This window comes from Cornus florida, unplaced genomic scaffold (genome assembly GCF_030987335.1).
Source record: "Cornus florida cultivar Cherokee Brave unplaced genomic scaffold, ASM3098733v1 CherokeeBrave_3.0.0_Hap2_Chr04, whole genome shotgun sequence".
NCBI classification, from domain to species: domain Eukaryota; kingdom Viridiplantae; phylum Streptophyta; class Magnoliopsida; order Cornales; family Cornaceae; genus Cornus; species Cornus florida.
In genome coordinates this window covers 30,930,951-30,953,074 of record NW_026775574.1, presented here as the reverse complement: position 1 = coordinate 30,953,074, position 22,124 = coordinate 30,930,951, and the positions used below count along the sequence as shown (strand labels likewise).

The window sequence follows — 22,124 nt, the reverse complement described above, 5'->3', positions numbered from 1 at the left end:
TCCGGCCTGCTCCTCCTTGTTTCGGCCTCCTTTCTTTTCTTTTCTTTTCCTTTCTTTCCTTTTTTCCTTTCTTCTTCTTCCTTTCTTTTTTGGCCGCCCCTTTCTCTCTCTTTCTTGGCCGCCTCTCTCTCTCTCTTTCTATTTTAATCTCACGTAAAATCTCTTCTCTCATCTAACTTATATATATATATATATATATCCTCTCACCATAAATATAATTAATATATATTGGCAATCTAAGTCCTTCTCCATGTAGGACTCTAACTATATTAATATACGTAAAACATATAAATATAAATATATATATATTATCTAATATATAATTATAAACCCTTTTAAACTGATAATTTCCATATATATACATATAGTCTTATATATATATATATATATATATATATATATATATACTCATGTATAAATCTATAGGCCTTTAAACCATCTCAAATCCTTTAAGACTTCCTTCTCTAGCCCAAGACCCAAATCCTTTGGTCCAAATAGTCCAAATCCAGTCCATTAAACTTAAACAAATAATTAAATAAATAAACAACTAATATTAAAATCACTTAATACATGAAGCACATAAACAAAAAAGAATTTCAACAACCAATACAATCCATGTAAACAAAATTAACACGTCAACAAAACAATCAACAAATAAGCACATACACACACACAATCATCATATCAATAATTCAAATAAAATAAATAAACAAATAATTTAATTTAAAACAAATAAACCCAATAAATCCATTTAAAGGTAATTAATTTAATTAAATAATTCCTCTAAAATAAATAGGTACTATAGATGCCCCTTATCTCCATACAGATTCTGTTCGGGATGGTCACTATGCAGAGGGCTCTCGAGATAGCCGATCAAAAGGTGATCACTCTTTCTTCAGGCTATAAAAAGTTGTCTAACGACCTGAGGAAGGCCAAGGTAGAGCTAAAATTATAACGAATATTTTTGTGCGATTAGTGCTCAAATGTGATGCATTTTAGCACCTAAGTTAGGGTATTTTAGTCCAATAATCTATCTTACTTTCATATTTTAGTACTTATTTATGTTTTTGTCTATTTCAGGTCAATAAGGTTCAAATAGGCTAACAAGAGCCTTTTTACTCAGTTTTTGAGTTAAGGAGAAGACCCGAAAGAAGTAAGAAAAATTTTACCTGAAGGATCTTCGATCGATCGAAGGAAGTCCCGATCAATCGAAGATATCTGCAATCGATCGAGATTAAGACAGTGCGAGCTCAATGGATAAGGTTGCCAGGTGTCAAAAAGGTCTTGCCACATCAGCTTCGATCAATCGCAGTAAGTGTTTGATCGATCAAAGTTTTGTTCGATCGATCGAAGTGACTGCTAGCAGTGTACAGTCTAATTCCTAAGCGCACCCAGACTCTACCAACTTTTGTAGCTGCGAATTTCCAACAATCAAATGTAGTATTTTTGACTTATTGCCTACTCAAAGAGGCTTGTATATAAATTAAATGAACTAATTTGTAAAGAGTTCCTCTAGTTGATATTTTTACCAATTATAGAAATAGTTTTCTCTCTCTAAAACTAGGGTTTTGTGAAGAAAGTAAGGAGGAAGAAGATGATGCCAACCTTGAAGCTAACCCTTGAGGGTTCCATGGCCACTACAATGAGTGGTTAAATCCTTCTCTTGGGGCTAGAGATAGCCCCTAGGCTTGTTCCTAAACCTAGTCTTTTATATATTTTTGGGGATTTTAGTTGTAAATGATATTTTGACCATGAATAAATATAGATCTTATAATTTTTACATGATTTTTATGGATTAATGTTTTTAATTGATCATTTAATTCTATTCAGATGTCTATGTATGTTAGAATTAGTGTTCATGTGCTTATCTCTAGATTTTGTGAAATTGATGCATGTCTATGTGTGTTAATAAAATAAATCTAGTGATAGTCAAGGTATGGTGCTTAATTGATTACTCTTGTGGTTTATTTGATGGTTTATACTTATTTCTTGATAGATTGTGCTACCTCCTTAGTTTAATTAGTTTAATTTTCATATCATTAGCATACTTGTAGTGTAATTGTTTTAATTTCATAGATAGGTAGACAATCCATTCTTGTTGTTTGATGTTCCATACTTAAGAGTACAAGTAGTACATTTCTCTAGATTTTTGTGTGTGCATTAATTGTGATTTAATTGAATGGTTAATGGTCTTATTTGATAAATTGTACTACTCACTAAATTAATTAGACAATCTATTATTATTTGCCATCCATACTTAATTTTCAATTAATGACACACACACACACAATTTACAACATGAATTTTCCCATTAATTTACAATTGCTAGTGTTTGGTGAAATGAAGTTTAGTGGTGAACTCTAAACCCCAAGACCTTTCTCTCATACTTTTTTCCCTAATTTCTAGATTATCATTCAATTTGCATTATTTTAATTGAACCATTTGTTTAATTAACCAAACCAAACCCCTATTCGATCATTTGACCTACTAATCCAACGTTAATTCCAGAATACCTTATTTTTCCCGTGAGACAATCCCTACTCACTCTTGATCCCTACTCACTCTTGCTACGTTAGTAGTTAGTAGTGGTAGTAGCATGCTACAAATTTAAACTTGATCACATTTTATCAAAATTCAAGCTTTGGTTGAAGGCAACACACACCAAGTTTTGGCGTCGTTGCCAGTGATTAACAACGCCATATTTGGAATTAACTAGGAATTAGTACTCCTTTGATATTTATTTTACTTTATTTTCTTATTATGTTTATTCTTGATTGGCTAGGTACTTGGAGCAAGGAAAGCAAAACAAGGGAACTTCAAAGCAAAGAAGCAACCTAAGCTAAGCAAAAAGCATAAAAGCTAAAAATAAAAAAATAAAAATTGCAAAGCAAAGCAAAAAGTTAAAAATATTTTGAAGTTGCTTAAGGACCTTTTGTGAGTTATTCTAACTCCTCTTACTTAGTTAAATTGACGGCCCGCGTGGAAGCAATTTTTATTTTCATTGTTTATTGTCGGCCCGCGTGGAGGCAATTTATTTCTTGCATTTGTTGAAAGCATGGGAGTATGGGGTCAATGTATGTGGAAGTTTGTTGTTGATTGACTTGTTACAGAGGAGAAGTGTTTGCTACTTGCTATTTGTTAAGTTGTTTTTGTTTTGATTTGCATTGTGCATGCATAGTCGTAGGTCTTTGAATCTTACTCTTATCCCATTGAATTTTAATCTTAAATCAATTGTTCGTAATCCAAGGGGAAGGGGTAATTCAAGTGAGTCAATTTCATCAATAGATGACCATATTAAGGGCCGTGTTGTGAAGATCTTGGTCACATTGACTAACAAGGCATTCATTACCCTAATGTGCATCAACAACATGATAATATGCAAGTACCATTAAGCATGCCTAGACTTTTCGTTCCACAACCACAAGGCCAAGTTCTAATGGGAATACCAAGGCCATTCTTTGCACCACCTCCACTTCCCATTGTTCAAGAAAATCATGGAGCTTATGTAGAGCCACCAATTATGATCCTCCCCTTGCTTTAAGAGATCATTATGTGCATAATGAGTATAATGCACCAACATGCATTCAACTCCCTCCATTTACAGCACATCATTATGAGATTAAACCACAAACAATTCAAATGCTTCCCAATTACCATGGGTTACCAAATGAAGAACCATATAAGCATTTGGATGAATTTCTTGAAGTGTGTTCCACCGTGAAATACACGGACATGCCAAAAGAAGTTTTGAGGTTAAAACTCTTCCCTTTCACCCTAAAGGATAAAGCAAAATATTAGTTTAACAATTTAAGACATTTTTCTATAACTTCTTGAGCAGAGATGCAACAAGAGTTTTTGAGGAAGTACTATCCCGTGTCAAAAACCAATGCAACGAGAACTTCAATTCGTAAATTCTCACAAAGGGATGGGGAAATGTTTCATGAGGCATGGGAACAATTTTATGATTTGCTTAGAAAATGTCCTTATCATGACATCCCTAAATGAGAATTGGTTCAATATTTCTTTGAAAGTTTGTTGGATAACCATAAAGGTATGGTTGATGCTTCTATGGGTGGTTCTTATCTTGATAAGTATGAAATTGATATGTGGCACTTAAATGAGAGCATGAGTGAAAACTTAATGCACCTATCCTTATCATCTAAAAATGGTAGAAATGTAGGTGGAAGGAAGAATGCAGGCTTATATCAAGTTGATAATTCTAATGATATAGTTACCGAAGTGAAGTCACTATCTCAAAGGTTTGATTAATTTTTGATCAACCAAAATTCGACCCATCAAGTGTCTTCCTCCTCTAATCATACTCATCATCATTCCAATGAATCTTTCATGGCTTGTTCTAGTGTGTTGCATTCTACTTCCAATTGTCCACATGGACATGCGCTTAGTGAACACCATGAACAAGTGAATGCCGCTTTTGTTAACCAAGGGAATAATCCCTATGGCACTCACTCTAATCCCGGGTGGAGGAACCATCCAAATTTCTCTTGGAAAAGCCAAGTGGAAGGCTCAAACCCTCCCCAAAGTGGTTTCCAAAACAAATATGTTCCCCCCTATGCAAGGCCAAGGTTCCTAAGGTTATCGTTTATCTTACCAAGCATCAAATGGAAATCAATTTTCAAACTCTCATTTTCAAGACCAATCATCATTTTCTCAAGGTAATTCAAGAAGTCTCACATTTGAAGAGAAAGTTTTATCCGCTTTGGGTACTTTGGAAGGAAATTCTAAATTGCTTCATTCTCACTCCTAATCGATTGCAAAGCTAGAAACCCAAGTAGGACAAATAGCTAGCATGTTGAATGCGAGAGAGAAGGGAAAATGCCTTTAAATCCTCCATCGAAGCAGCAATTTGTTATAAAGACCACTTCCCAATCAAAAAGTCCTACACTTAAGCATGTGAATGCAGTGACCACTTTGAGAAGTGGAAGAGTTATTGACAATCAAGTTGATGTTTCCAATAAAGAGAATGAACCGGTGCAACCTAGTGTTAACACACGTCCCGTTTCACATCTTATTTCTCCTTTATTGAATGTTAAAGACCTCATTGTTGAAAATTCTTCAAAGAATGTTTTTGAAAAAGCTTTTGAGCCTAAGGCTCCCTTTTTGGATGCTTTAAAAGAAACAACCTCTCTTGAAAAGCAACAAAGCAAAGCCAATGAAATCATTGATGTGTTTAGGCAAGTAAAAATCAATCTTCCTCTCTTGGATGCAATTCGACAAATTCCAACTTATGCCAAATTTTTTAAAGATCTTTGCACTCTTAAGAGGAAAAACAAAAGCCAAGCACCGAGAAAAGTTATTCTAACTGAACAAGTGAGCTCTATCTTACAACACAACACCCTCCCAAAATTCAAAGACCCCCAGTTCACCCGCTACTTCATGCACTATTGGTGATCATGTTATCAATCAGGCTCTTTTGGACTTAGGAGCGAGTGTAAATCTTCTCCCCTATTCAGTTTATGTTTAATTGAGCTTAGGAGATTTGAAACCGACGTTGATAGTTTTGTAACTAGCCAACCGATTAATTAAGAAGCCCTAGGGTATCATTGAAGATGTTTTGATTAAAATTGACAAGTTCTTCTTCCCAGTTGATTTCGTTGTCATTGACACGGAATCGGTCCTGAATCCTAAGAGCCAAATTCCCGTTATCCTTGGCCGTCCTTTCTTGGCTACCACTAATGCCAACATCAATTGTAGGACGAGAATAATGAAGATCTCATTTGGCCACATGAAAGTGAAGTTGAACATTTTTAATCCAACCCCCAATTCTATGGACAAACATGAAGATATATGTGTTGTTGAAAAATGTTTTGCAAAAGAATTTGAAAAGAATAAGTCCTTGTTTGGTGTTGAAACATCAAATGGTTTGCCTTCCAAAAAGATTTCAAAAGGTGTTGTTTTCAAGTCTAGTGTTGAACGGGCATAGAAGCCCAAAAGTTTTGTTGACCAAAGGTTGTCAATTTCATTTGAACCAAATCCAACAAGTTCCTTAGGGAATAGTTTGTTGGGTGGGGTTCGAAGTTCCATTCACCCCGCTGAGAAGGGGATGTCTACTAAGATCTTTGATCCGGGCTAAAAGAGCCCAACATTTTACTAAAGACGTTAAAGACTAGTGTTTCGTAGGGTTTGCCAACCCTATTCCTCCTTCATTTCTTGTTTTGATGTTTTCTGCATCGTCTAGATATGAGTTGAATTAAAAAAAATCCAGTTTTCGGGCAGTTTCTTGCATTTCCTGCACTTCCAGTGAAGTTTCGAACGATCGAAGTTTTCATCTTCCATTTCGATCGATCAAAGATCATCTCAATCAATCGAAATCTATTGGATCGATCGAAGTAAGTGATCGATCGATCGATCAAAGACCCCTTCAATCGATCTAAATTAAGTCTTTTGAACTTCCAAAAAATGTTTTGGCCGTTGGGTTCCTAGCCTTAATTTCATTTTATTATTATTTTCTTTTCTTTTCTTTTTCTTTTCTCTTTCTTCCCCTCTTCTCTTTGTCTCTCTACCTCTTCCTCTCCCTCTCAAGCTCGGCTCTCTCCCTCTCTGATTTCCCTCTCTTTTCTCACCAATCTCTCAATCTCTCTCATCTCTCTCAACCTCCGGCGAGGACACCCGTCCCATCACCCAACCTTCTCCTTCTTTTCTCGACGCCAGCGGAACCCCAAGCCCTATCTCACCACCGTCATCCAACCTCCATTCTTTCTGGCAAAAGGATTTGGCCAAAAAGGGCCAAACTGTGACGACCCAAGTTTTTTAACCTGGTATGTCAGTGATGAACCGAAAGAATGACCCGATAACGGATCCAAAATTCAGAAGCGAAAGAAACAAGATGGCCACTAGAGATGTACATCATCCCTAAGGCACCAAAATGACTCCCCATGAAGTCATGGAACTCAAATGAGCCAAGCAAATGAAACAAGAATGCCTAACCTAAAAAGAAGTGAACCAAGGGTAAAATAGTCATTTCAAATTGAAATGGATGCTACCGGGCATACCATTAGAAGGACAACTGAAAATGAATGAAGTTGGACTCAAGAGTCGCCTGATTTGGAGTCCAAACGGAAAAGATAAAAAGAGAACAAAATGGCACCCTCCGTTTAAGAGATGTCATGCACCTATCTCACTAAAATGGAAATAACTCTCACTATAGGTGGAGTTTTGAAGTGTGGTTAGTACCATTGGAAATCCAACTTCAAGCTATTGAACTTAGACTTAAGAATGACCTAATTTGGATTAAGAATGAAAGAGTTATGGCACTCTGAAGTCGATGCAAGGAAACTACCCAAGGAAAATGAAGTGAGATGCTCTCAGGGAGGATCGGTCGACTGAAGGGCTCTCATCGGCCGGCTGAACCCCCATCATTGGTAAGCTGAACCCTAATCATCAGCTGAACGAAACAATGAAATCCTAAATTGGCTACTAGAATGCTCCTCGAGCATGTGGCAGTCGGCTGATGGACTTCGTCAGTCGACCGACGCCTCTGCTGCTGCAATTTAAAAGCTGCTGCAGAGTATGCAAGCTTACCCTATCCAACTTTGATGCTATGTAAGTATTCCATTTGATTCAAAATGAGTTTAAACATGATTCCTAACCTCAATGAATCATAAACAACATATTAAACCAAGGAAAAACTTGAAACTTACTCCCATGCATGAATTTTTGCATAAAATCCTTAAATCTTTCCATAAATAGTTCAAAACTTGTATCTTGAGAGTTTTATGAAATGTGAGCATGCCCGCAAGTGTAAAATGATGTTTAAGACGCGCGAAAATGGCCTACGGCCCCATTTCAATCCATTTACAAAAATTGACCTTTCAACCCCCATTTTCATAAAATAGGCAATTAGGGCAAAACACAAGCTTTAAAAGCATACATGTAAACTTGAAGTTTAATGGCCCTTGGCCTCATGTTATACATACCAAATAAGCTCCAAAAGTATGCTTAGATACACATTACATGTCAAAGAAGCCATCGTAGCTTACGTAATACCATAAATCCATGGTATACAAAATATATAACATCCAAAAGTAAGCATGCTAAACAAGTTCATGTCCATAGGCAAAAAATGTTCCAAAGTGCTCATAAGCCTTTAAGGATGATGAGCATCCGAGAATATTGTTTCCTTACCTGTAAAATAACCCACACAACTAGGGTGAGTAATCAAGTTACTTGTAGAAAGAAACATATGCGTATATCCTAAAGTTTCAATGTCATTGCAAGATCAATATAGACAAATACAAGGGAGCATTCCACTTAACGTCAATGTTCAAGGTATTCTAAGGAATCATCTTAAGCTAACTTAATTGATTCTATAACAATGCAACAACATTATCAATGTGCTTAACAACATCAAATCGCCATTAACCAAAATCATAAGTCACAATTAAATATTGGTTGCCAACTTGGAATTTAATGCGAAATCAAATAGTGGAATACTTGGACATCATGCCTTGGATAAAGACAAGACCTAAACGGTTATTCCGGGCATTAACCCGCTATGAATACCACCCTAGTGCGCACTATAAATGGGGAGAACCCATACCTCCTGCACTAAAGCCAAAATCTAGCTGTGTCACTTGTAACAATGTCCCAAGAGAATTCAAAATATATCAAGTTCAACACTTATACACAATATTAAGGCATGTATATCACCTTCTATGCACAAGTATTTTGAAACCACACAAACCATGTCTTAGGGTTCCAAGTCTATAATGGCATAATAAATGATAAGTTTTCATCATGATATAAGGTACAAGACAATATTACCCACTTATCAATTTAAATCATGCCTCAACAATAATATAGAATTATCACTACCATAGTATAACAATTTAAGTCAATAAGTATTTTATATAACATTGATAATTTCTACAAGAGTTCTATATCACTACCGCATGTGAAAATACTAGAACTTAGCATTCTACTAATTCATATAATCCTCCTACACAAGATAAATACGTATCATATATGCTTAAATCAATAAACCCTAAGTCAAGAAGTAAGGGTTTCCTATAATATGCAAGACTATCATATTAAAAGCATGTACACAATATATATTAAACCCCAAAGAACTTAAAACACTCAAAATATAAACATTCTACCACCCCTACCTCAACAGAGAATTGAATCTCTATAATCCAAGCAACCAAGCTTAAAAATGGAAAACAATTATAGGGTTTTGAAAAGGAGAGCAAGAGGAAACTTTTGTCTCCCAAGGTTTTTGGTCTAAGATAAGTGGAAGGAGGCCAAAATGAAGAAGAAAACTATTAACCAAGCTTTTCTCCAATAGTAACTAGGTTAGGATTTTGAAGAACAAATAAATGAAAAAGATAAAGTGTAAAATGGTGAGTGGAAGGTCTAAAAATCCTCAACTCACTATGTGTTCTTACACTACCTCTCTCACACACATAATGCAAGACTAAATGGTGAGCTTACACTTGTCACAAATCCAAGGCTCCTTCCTAGGTTTAATCCTAAGCCTACACTTGTCAACCATCTAAGCCAACAAGTGCACCAATCCTAGGCCAACAAGTGGGTGAGTCTCCACCCTCCAAATGTCAATAGGTTTTGCTTCCAAGTCTCCCCACCCAAATGCCAACAAGTGGCTCCATGAGAATGTGACACTTGTCACATTTTCTAAAAATTGCAAAAGGTCCTTTTTCAAAATATCTTCCAAATTAAATTGCAAAAAGGTTCCTAAAACGAAAAATAATTATTTTACATAATTACAATAAAACCCAAAAAATCAAGAATAATTTCAATAAAGTATGCATCCATGCCCTTTCCGAAAAAGTAAGCAACTAGAATGTATTTTCTACAAAAGTAAAAATACAATGATCATGAAAATCAAATATCATGAATACATGCAAAACCGGAATCAAATCCGAACACAAAGAGTGAGGTTATGAAAAGAAAAATGATAAATGGGAAGAAGACGAAATAAGGAAAAGACAAAATAGGAAAATACGAAAAAAGAAAATCACTAAAAAAGGAAAGGAAGGAAAGAGACAGGGTCATTACACAAGCCCATCATCTTTTTTGCTCTATCTCTCTTGGGTTACCTCATTTTAGTCGTCTCCAGCCGATTCCGGCCAAGGAGAGGCCGATCCAACCTCCGACGACCTCTGCATTTTCCGGTGAAGCTCCGACGAGCTTCCAGTCACCTCCTCCGACCACGGTGAGGCCAAAAATCCTCCATTTCACCCCGAATCTCTTCATTTCATCCTTCATTTCCTCTTTTGGTTCGGGTATGTAGGAATTTATTTTTGTTTTATTTTTCATTTTTATTTTTTATTTTATTGCTTTTTCTTTTCCATTTTAGTTTTATTTTCTATTTGAATTTATAGTTGTATATAATTGTTGCAGAAAATAGAAAAATAGTGCAAAAAAAATTAAATATAAATGAAAAATCAAAATAAAAAAAATAATAATAATAATGAAAAATTTACAAAAACAATGACCCTTGGATTGTGACTGTTGCTTACTTGGATTATGACTGTGAGGAGGATGAACAAACCTGGAAGAGAATGAAGTTTGATTTATAGTATTTTAGAAGGAGAAAGGGCAATTATTGAATTGTGGATTGATGTTGTGGGCGGTGTCCCTTTTGATGTGTTGGATATATATTTTTATATATATATATATTTGATGTGATTTGAATTCCATGTGCTACTTGAATTGTTGATTGAATGTTAAAATGCATATTTGTGAGCCTTTGAAAAATTTTAGGATTATCCATTTTTAAGGGGAACCATGCCGAATTTTTGCAAAATTAATTTGGAACTTTGAATTTAAATTCCAAAAGGCATGCGGTTCATTTTTGAAAGCTTGAATTATAATTGAATTGAAAATGGATTTTATAACTAAGAATTGGTTTGAATTGAAAAAGAGAAAATTTCAATTTTTTAAAAGTGGTTTTGAAAATCCAATTTGAAATGAAATGGGAAATTTCCTTGAACTTGTACAATTCTTGATATTTTGAACTTGAAATGGCATTGAATTTGATATGTTATGAGCATGATCCCGAATTGTTTTATGCGATTGTTTTTAGTATGAAGTGGGTGTGTTTTGAGTTGTCTTAATTGAATGCAAGCATGACTTGACTTGGAATTTGTGCTTTTGAATTGAAAATGCAAAGTCTTGTTCAAAATGCTTAAACGTGTTTCAAATGGACCTCTTTGAAAAGTTTTGATCTTCAATTGCCTTTAGCTCATGATTCAAGTGTCTTGTTTTGATAAAATGTTCCTTGAATGTTTAAAATGCTTTGTTATCGCACTTGTTGGCTCCAAATTGTTAAAAATGAAAATTTTGAACTTTGTTTTGAAAACGAGAAGTCGAGTTGCTTAATTCCTTCTTTTGTTGTTCATTCATTGCATGATTCTTGGTATGAAGCTTTTATACAATGCATTTGAATGTTTGGACTCCAAAGTTTTCAAAAATTCTAATTTTGCCCCAAAAGTGTTGAGAAATTCCAAAATTGACCAAAATGCCCTTGTTTGAGTTGAAACTTATTCCATTTGATTCTTTTCTGTCCAATTGCATGTTCTAAGTGCTTTTGAACTTGTTTGTGCTAAATTCTTGATTCTTGCCATGCTAGGGCACAAGTTTGATGTCTTTTGACCTTCCTTATCATGATTTTGAACTTATCTTAAAAATTGAGTTGAATTACCATTTCAACCCAACTTTTTGAAGTCAAATGATTCCATTGTTACTTTATGACCTTGAAACTTGTCAAATGGGTTCCTATTTGAATAATTGTGTGCATTTTGAAATAATTACAACTTGTTACTTGTATATACATCATTTTGCACACACTTATGTCACATTTATGGTTTTAAGACTTTATGTGCATCTTCTGAATATATCTTCTTGGAATTGATCTTTGAATAAGTTTGGGGGTGGGAAATGGATGTTTAAAATTATAAATTCATGCTTGGGATATCATTGTTGTTATTTAGCCTTAGAATCACTTCTTGAGCTTAATTGGAATTCTGAAATGCAATTTGAACCAAGTTTGGGGGTATGTCTGCTTTGTCTTAAAAATTGATTTGTCAAATGCCATTTGTTTAATATCATACACTAGTGATCCATTTCTGAAAGCCAAGTAAGGGCTTGAGACCGAGGTTCTTTCCGGTCATGATTTTGATTCCAAAATGGTAAGTTTCTTGTATTCTTAGTTTTTGACCATTCTCTACTTTATATACTGCTTAGAGGGGGTCATGAGCCATGAGTGATCATAGGATGTTAATTTTGTTGCAATGGAGTACAGGATATTTCTTTGTCTGGAGTTGTTGGTATATGTGCATCATTCAGATATATGTCATTTACTTGTATACCATATCCAGGATTCATTCTTGAACTTGTCTATCATAACATGCCTTGGATTGAAGTGTTTTGCAACCATGCATTTCACTTAGTCTTTATTACATGATATATATGTTTCTTGAGTCCTAGGTTGATATTTGCCATGATTATATGCTCCATGTTATCTTGATTGTTCCATTTGATCTTAACTGTTGAATTTGTAGACATTCTTGCTTAGGAATTGATACGATGTCATCCTAAGGTCTACTTGTCATGAAATTATAGAATCTTGCACGTTGTATCCTTTATGCACATCACAGCCTATGCTTGTCCTTTTGATTCTATTTCTGCTCAAAATTTCCAAAATTAACTTTTCTGCCCTCTATGCCATCATTGCATTGTCTTGCATACCTGAAATTGATATTGTGCTTTGATCTATTCTTATCTAGTTGATGCATGTTGAATGATAATTTTGAAGCTATCTTGATCATTTCCTGCACAAGCATGATCCTATTTGTTTATTCTTTATTTCTACTTGCTTTAGGCATGCCTTGTGTTTTCTTATCAGATGCTTACCTTATCCTCTATCTGTGCACTAATTTATTCTAGTTGTTTTTGCAGATGCAACGCAGATAAAAGACTCTTGCTAGAAAGCAGTACATAGAGCTCCACTACCTCCTCCATCTCCAGAGGCAGAGTCTTCTTCGTCTTCATCTTCTACTGCTACAGCATTTGCAGTAGTCTATACAGAGCCATCACTTATGGAGGCCCAGGCCCTATTGTCCGAGCAGTACCTTCTGTCTCTTACTCTTGCCAGAAGCTGGAGCCGAGTACAGATTCGACCGTAATCTATTTTAGTGTTGGAGCAGACCAAGTGGTCCTATGATGAGCTCACTCGTAAGAGCATCGATGCCATCATGACACTGGCAGACATTGTAGTCTATCCCTGGGTGGTTGCATTGTTCTTCCACCACCTCCAGTTGGATAAGGATGACAGACTCTTATTGCATACCACTATAGACGGGCAGGAAATCGACATCTCTATCCCGGCCACAGCTACTGCTTGCCGTTATCCCCATCTATCTCCATTGATTATTGATTCTGAAGATCCATTATATCCCAGCGTTCCACCTTATCTTTCCGAGCTGACCATGGTAGTGACTCTATCTCCACATGCTGCCTTTAAGGGCAACACATTTGCAGACTGGGTTGACATTGATCCCCGATACTGGTTTATTGATTTTTTGTTGCACCTTAATGCCATTCCATCAGGCCATGGTACACAACGGAGAGAAAGGATTTTTCAAGCTCTATACTGTTTAAGCCAGGGTTATTGGATTTATGTTCTTGCACTCATCTGGGAGCTCATTCACAAGTTTTGGAAGAATATAATCTTCACACATAATTCTAGAGCTGATGCTTAGCCTTTACCTTATGGCCACCTGATTACTTAGCTACTAATTGATCAGGGTTATCAGTTTAACCCAGATGAGATTCCAAAGGATGATGTACAGAGAGCTAGGAGGGTATATGACCAGGCCAAGTGGACAAAGACCTATAATTCTTGCCTCAAGAACAGAAAGAACAGAGATCAAAAAAAGAAGCGAGATCAAGAGAGAGCCGATAGCACAGACCGACATTCAATCCTGCCATGCCAGTACAGTTTCTAGCTACAGATCTAATGTCACTCAGCTGCACACAGACATCATTTCCTTTAGAGCTGACAAGACCAGGTGGCACGAGGATATCACGAGGCGGCATGATAATCAGGTGAGGAGACATGATGACTTGGTAGGGAGGCATGAGAATCAAGTTCAGCGATCTAATGACTTGAGGACAAACATAGCTGAGGTGAGGCGTGAGCTTGGAGCATTGCGGACTGACCTCACGACTTATCTCACTTGACACAGCCGAGAGATGTCTGACATGCTGTAGCACATTGCCGATATAATGACTTCGGATCCTACTCCCTGATTCCACCATTTTCTCTCTCTATTACTCATTATCTGCTCTGATACACTGCTATTATTAAGATATTTTTGTACTGTCTTGATATTTCCACTGGTTTTGGATACATTGGATATTTTTGCATTGCTTTGGATATATTTGATTTTTGGATATATAGTTTCGGATTTACTTGCTATATATGGATCTTTGGATTTGTGATATCGGTTTTAGATATTCTGAGCTTTATATTGTTAGATGTCATGATTTTTACCCGAATCTCAATTTCATCTCTCATTTATATCATTGATGCATATGTTTTGACAGTTGCTAGTGTGACCATTTTCAGACAGGTTTTCAGAATCTAAGTTTGGGGGTGCACTTTCCAATCCTAAGCTTCCATTGCTGGGTCCCTTTTGCTACACCCATTTGGTATACTCTTTCTATTATCTGTTGCTTCTTTGCACATTGAGGACAATGCACAGATTAAGTTTGGGGGTGTGTTAGCATATTTTTCATGTCTCACTTAGTTTCTATGCATGTGGTATGATTTTGATCTTTTTGAGATCATGATACTTAGAATTTAAAAATTGCTTAACTTGAAAGTCCAATACTTCTTGTATGCTTTGTGGATGCCATTTAGGAGTAAATTTTTCGAAACATTGATATCTTGCTTACATTTGTGATCCACATCATCCTAATTCTGTGATTGCTTTGAGATTCACTCTAGGATTATACACTAGCACAGGCACACACTAGCATTCATTTGTAGGGTACATGCTTTGTTGACTATTGATTTGGTTATATCCCAATTGAGCTAGTAGTGCATTGAAAGCTTTCATTCTTGACAAAGGTGGATAACAAACCATTTTCACCAAGCAGCCAGGATTCTAGCCTCATTACGCACTGAATTTCTCGCGCTGAAAGGTGGAGGGCCCAAACTCTAGGTTAATAATTGAAAAAAAAATAAAAAAAAAAATAAATTGATATTTGAAAAAGCAAATAAAGTGAGGACTTATCCCAAAAGGTGAGAAGTGGGAAATGATTAGATAGAGGTACTTTTGATTTGTAGCCTAGTTGATTTGAGTTTGTAAGTCCTTAGGGGTGTTTTAACACCTAATGCCCTAAAGTCATCCGATTTGAGAGTCATTGACCTAACGCTCAACTTCATGGATCGCTAAAGAGCTTAATAGATCACTACATTGCACCATGCTTCCATCTTTGATCCTTTAGGTTAGTAAATATATATATATATATATATATATATATATATATATATATATATATATCGAGTGGAAAGAATAACTGCATCTAGTTGAATAAAGCTTAATAAAAGGTTCATTCTTGTCTTGATGATCGGTACTAGATTTGTGTGCTAGCTTGAGGCCGGTTGTGATTATATCTTTAGTTGGCTAAGATAGCAACATATTTGATCCCGGTTCACTTAAAAAGGATTCTAGAGTTGTTTTGATTTGCATGATCATTATCTTGATGTGTGGAGAACCATATTTGCTTGCTTGGTGTTGAGATTTTGGAGAATTGCTTAGAAATGGTTAAAAAATTGCATACTTGAGATAGTTTTCTCCCAATGCTTGTCTTGAATGTCAGTGCCTCTTTAGTGAAAAAGAGCTCAATGTTTGTGGGTATCATTTTTGAAAACCATCACGAGACTTCACTCGTCCACTAGGGGTAACCTAGGGGTTTAAAAGGTTTATTGCATATGCTAAATGCAATTATGTTCCCTATGAAAATGGCATTATCCTTTTATTACTTTCTAGTTCATAGTTACTTAGTTGTTTATTTCTTTCTTTTCTTTGTAGTTTATTGCTAGGGACTAGCAATATCTAAGTTTGGGGGTGTGATAAGTGCTCAAATGTGATGCATTTTAGCACCTAAGCTAGGGTATTTTAGTCTAATCATCTATCTTACTTTCATATTTTAGTACTTAATAGTGTTTTTGTCTATTTTAGGTTAATAAGGTTCAAATAGGTTAATAAGAGCATTTTAGCTCAGTTTTTGAGCTAAGGAGAAGACTTGGAAGAAGTCAAAAAAATTGCACCTGAAGGATCTTCGATCGATCGAAGGAAGTCCCGATCAATTAAAGATATCTACAATCGATCGAGATTAAGGCAGTGCCAGCTCAATGGATAAGGTTGCCAGGTGTCAAAAAGGTCTTGCCATGTCAGCTTCGATCGATCGAAGTAAGTGTTTGATCGATCGAAGTTCTGTTCAATCGATCAAAGTGACTACTGGCAGTGTGTTCTTTAATTCCCGAGCGTGCCTAGACTCTACCAACTTTTATAGCTGCGAATTTTCACCAATCAAATGTAGTATTTCTGACTTGTTGCCTACTCAAAGAAGCTTGTATATAGATTAAATGAACCAATTTGTAAAAAGTTCCTCTTGTTGATATTTTTACTAATTATAGAAATAGTTTTGTCTCTTTAGAACTAGGGTTTTGTGAAGAAAGCAAGGAGGAAGAGGGTTCCATGGTCACTACAATGAGTGGCTAAATCCTTCTATTGGGGCTAGAGATAGTCCCTAAGTTTGCTTCCTAAACCTAGTCTTTTGTACATTTTTGGGAATTTTAGTTGTAAATGATGTTTTAACCATGGATAAATATAGATCTTGTGATTTTTACCTGATTTGTATGGATTAAGGCTTTCAATTGATTATTTAATTCTATCCATATGTCTATGTATGTTAGAATTAGTGTTCATATGCTTATCTCTAGATTTTGTGAAATTGATGCATGTCTATATGTGTTGATATTATAAATCTAGTGATGGTCAAGGCATGGTGCTTAACTAATTACTCTTGTGGTTTATTTGATGGTTCATACTTATTTCTTGATGGATTGTACCACCTCCTTAGTTTAATTAGTTTAATTTTCATGTCATTAGCATAGTTGTAGTGTAATTACTTTAATTTCATAGATAGGTAGATAATCCATTCTTATTGTTTGATGTTCCATACTTATGAGTATAAATAGTACAATTCTCTAAACTTTTGTGCATGCATTAATTATGGTTTAATTGAATGGTTAATGGTCTTATTTGATAGGTTGTGCTACTCACTAGATTAATTAGACAATCTATGCTTATTTGCCATCCATGCTTAGTTTTCAATTAATGACATACACATAATTTACAATATAAATTTCCCCATTAATTTACAATTAACTCTAAGCCTCAAGACCTTTCTCTCATACTCTTTTCCCTAATTTCTAGATTGTCATTCAATTTGCATTATTTTAATTGAACCATTAGTTTAATTAACCAAACCAAACCCCTATTTGATCATTCGACCTACTAATCTAACATTAATTCCAGAATACCTTGTTTTTCCCTTAGGATGATCCCTACTCACTCTTGCTACGTTAGTAGTTAGTAATGGTAGTGGCATTTTAAAATTTTAAACTTGGCCACATTTTATCACAATTCAAACTTTGGTTGAAGGCCACACACACCATAGTGTCAAAGCGTGTTCGGTTGAATTGTAATTTTTAGTTTACTTTTGAGTCTTGAGGTCAGAAGTGAAACAACATTTGCAAACTCGCTCTGGTTCAATGAGAAACACATATAAACAAGTAAAAGAGTGAGGACTCACTATGTATGTGCATAACTTAAGGTTATCTTTTAATTGAGAGCTAGGTTTTTTTTGTAAAAACATATGTATTTTTACTCTAAGTAAAAGTACAATCAGTTATGTGTCAAACACAACTAGTTGCATGTTTCTCAAGTTGACTCAGTCAAAACACAAGCGATTGTAATCTAAAACAGAACCGAGTGTGTTTACTCGAACCAAAAAAGAAAGTTATTTTAAAGTGAAATTTGATTACCTTTTTTTATCAAGTTTTAAAAAGCATACAAGCAAGGTGCAAGCGATGTTAGAGATACGCTTGTTTGGTGGCTATCCTAAAGGGACTAAGGTGGATTGTTTTATCATTTTAGGGACATAAAGGATCATATCATGAACAACATACCTAGTTGTAGGATAGTGACAAAGGAGATAATTGGCACACCAATTGTACCATGGGTGAACACACCTGTTTATAGAGGCTGAGAATGATGTGACACTAGAAGTACATCTTGACGCACCGTCATCATCTAATACATAGATTCCTGCACCAGTACTTCATTATAGTGGGAGGACTATTATCCAACCCAACAGATTCATGGTTTTAGGTAATACCTTTGAGGACACCCCTAATAAACATGAGTTGGACCCAGTAAGCTACACGGAAGCGTTAATCAATGTGGATGTAGATCGTATAGCGAATTTCTATGAAATTAGAGTTGGTTGGCAAATGGATATCAAGATGGCATTCTTGAATGGCCATCTGGAAGAGGCCATCTATATAAGACAACCAGATGGGTTCGTAGTGAAAGGCCGAGAGGATTGTGTGTGTAAGTTGCAAAGGTCTATTTATGGACTCAAGTAAACTTCACTCAATTGGAACATACATTTCGATCAAGTGGTTAAACTATTTAGCTTCGAACAAAATGTGGATAAACCATGTGTAAAAGAAAATATAGGGTAATGTCATTGTTTTCCTCATTCTATATGTTGAAGACATCCTAATCATTGGTAATTATGTAGAAGCATTGTCATTAGTAAAAAGGTGGTTGTTCAACCAATTTGGGATAAAAAATCTCGAAGAAACAAGTTATATTCTTGGGATCAAGATTTTGTGAGATTGAATAAAAAGGATAATAGGCTTTTCTCAAGTATCCTGTATCAATAATATATTGACTAGGATTGGTATACAGGACTCAAAGAGATAGTTCTTTCCATTTAAATATGGATTGGCTCTCTCTAATGACCAGTCTACCAAGACTGATGAGGAGATAAAATAGATGAAATGGGTATCACATGCTTCAGTTGTTGGGATTTTCATGTCTGCCATGGTTTGTACCACACCAGATATCTACTATGCAGTAGGTATGGTCAATAGGCTCCAATTGTCCAATCTAGGGTAGGAACATTGGGCAACTGTGAAGAATATTCTAAAGTACCTTGGGGAGAACCAAGACTCTCATGCTCATTTATGGAGGTGGTGATTTGGTTCAAGTCGGGTATATAGACTCTGACTTTCAATCAGATATAGATACAGGAGGTCCAGGTCTAGGTATTTGTTTACGCTCAATGGATGGGCAGTCAATTGGAGGAGTGTAAAGTATAATTCCACTACTAAATCAACCATAGAAGCAGAGTATCTTGTTGGCTCTGAGGTAGCAAAGGAAGCCATTTGGTTAGGGAATTATCTTGTTGTCTTGTAGGTTATAGAGCGTATTAGCTTATCTATGACGCTTTATTGTGACAATAGTGCAATAGTAACCCAAACCAAGGACCCGACGTTCCATAAAGGAACAAGGCAAATTGAGAGAAATATCATTTTGTACATGATATTGTTATCCATGGAGATATATTTGTGGCTAAGATTCCGTCAAAACACGACCTTGGTAATCCATTCACAAAGCATGGGAGTTAAATGTGATTCAAATTGGCTATTCATTTTATTTGACTCTCAAGTATGAGAGAAATATAGACTCTTTTATTTATTAATAATTACTTTGATTTGTTTAGTGATACCTTTGGGATCCTTTGACCGGCTCTTTAGGTAATTAGTTAATTAATAGTTAGAGGGTTCTACTCTCAATATTTGTATCGGTGCTACTTATAATTATTTTGTATTAATTATGATTGATCACAAAGTAAATTTAAAGGCCTCTGTGTGTTTTGGACAAAAATAGTTTTTCTATATATTTATATAAAATTATTATTTTTGTCAAACAAATATTTTATTATAGAGCCAGAAATAATCAACGAACTAAAATTAAATATATTAATTAAGTTGTCGGATTGATGGGTTTAATTATCTAATAGCTAATTATGTATTAAGAGATCAAGTTACAACATTGACTTAGTGTCAATTACTTTCCAATTGGAGTGCAATTAATTTTTGTTTAGTAGAGTAAAGATTAATTTATAAATTAATTAAATTGATCCATAGTTGATGGATCGGGTCAATTTGTAATTCAGTACCGTGCTATAATTAAATCTTTTTTCCAACACAATTCTATTCTGTCATCTTGTTGTCCCCGTCCTTGTATATAATAAGCTAGGTTCCTCTTGTCATGCATTGCAAAGTGTGATCCAAACCCAGCTAAATTTCCCCCCACCCCCAAAAATAATCTTTAAATTTAAGCATATCCAGCTAGTGTTCTTGTTCAGTCTTAAATTTACACAATCCAAGCCTTTTTTGAGCAAGGTTTATTATTATTGTTATTTTTTATTTGAACACGTGTATCGACCCCATAATACACGTACCATTCAAATTAGAAGTGCAATTCAAAAGTGAGATCTCAAGGATTTACATCCTGAATCCCTACTAACGCCGCTAAGCTCGCTAAGCTCCCGTGAACTTAGCAAGATTTATTTTACTGTGATTTATTAAGCAGTCTTGCATTTTGGTTTATGATGATTAACTATTTTTATGTCACTTCATTAAGGAATGATCCTATTTTTATAATGTGCTCTAAGGAACCCTTTGATTAATGTTCCCTTTGTAAGAAAACCATTCAAATAACTGGTATGATCTACCTCAGTAGGTATAATGGGTTATTTGGCATGTATAAATACATGTGTTAAAATATTATACAACTAATGTGAAGAAATGAATCTTTTCTAAAAACAGATATGGTTTTTATTTTCTCCAAATGTCATTTCCAAAAAGATACTTTTGAGTTTCAGTAGCTCCTCCTTCAGTTAAACCACTTATAGCAACATCACTTAATTGGAATAAAATCAAGTTACTATTTAACCAACACTTTGACAAATTTGCCTTCATTCAACCAAGTCTTTTGATATACAATTGTTTTGACATAGCAAAAGCTAGTTTCTCTAACATAATCTTTGAAGCACCAATTATTTCTTCCTCATTTTTTTTTTTCTTTCCATCTGCTTAGTATATTATTTTCTTCAGTACTTCTGCTTCTTTCTTGATTTGATCCTAATTTTTAGGCAAGAAGACTAATCTATTTAAATATCTTTTAGTATATTGCAAGTTACCTCATTAGGAATACTTCCAAAGCAAATCTTTTTTTCCATGCAATTAAATCAAAAAAGCAACGGCACATAATAATATTAAATCGATGCTAGAACACCGCCAAATCCATAATACAACAATGGACCGTGTTGCAATATTGCGTCTCAATGTAATATATTAGCCTTAAGTTTTTGTGTCAGTGTTGCACTAGTATTATGTTCTTTCCAAAGTGATTCCGGAATTGGACCCGATTGAAACCCATAATCAACATACCAACAGACCTACCACTATTCTGAATAAATTTATGTAAATATACAATTATGTCATCATATTTAATGACGCCATGATGATATTATCCCCCACCTACTCACATGAATAGTCGGATGCATCCGACTTTTGGACTAATTATCATTATGTCGGAGAACTCATCTGACTTTTGGACTACTTATCATTATGTCGGAGTACTTATCATTCTCTAGGAATACTTATCATTATTCCTGTACAAATTATTATTCCAGCTTACACCACTTCGAAACATGCAGACTAGTTTTCGATTGCCCATATGTAGCTGGCTTCAAAGCCTGAATTTCATTGCCTCCCAGAGGGATAGACAACTTCAACATTATAAAATATCGTAATTTTATAAATGTAGAAATATAACGGCTTTAAAATTTTATACCTAAGCTCACCTCCAACTTTGACACAGCTTAAGATATTTTTCACCCACAACCAATGTAGCAATACAGATTGTATCAAACCTCTTGACAGTATATGACAGATTTCATGGAACATGAAAACAAAGAGTGGC

The 22,124-nt window shown here is 35.1% G+C and overlaps 1 pseudogene; it reads right to left on the bottom strand.

Annotated features, from left to right (window-relative positions):
- Positions 1-3,896: 3,896 nt before the first annotated feature.
- Positions 3,897-3,995, bottom strand: LOC132305728 (small nucleolar RNA R71; annotated as a pseudogene).
- Between the last annotated feature and the right edge of the window lie 18,129 nt (positions 3,996-22,124).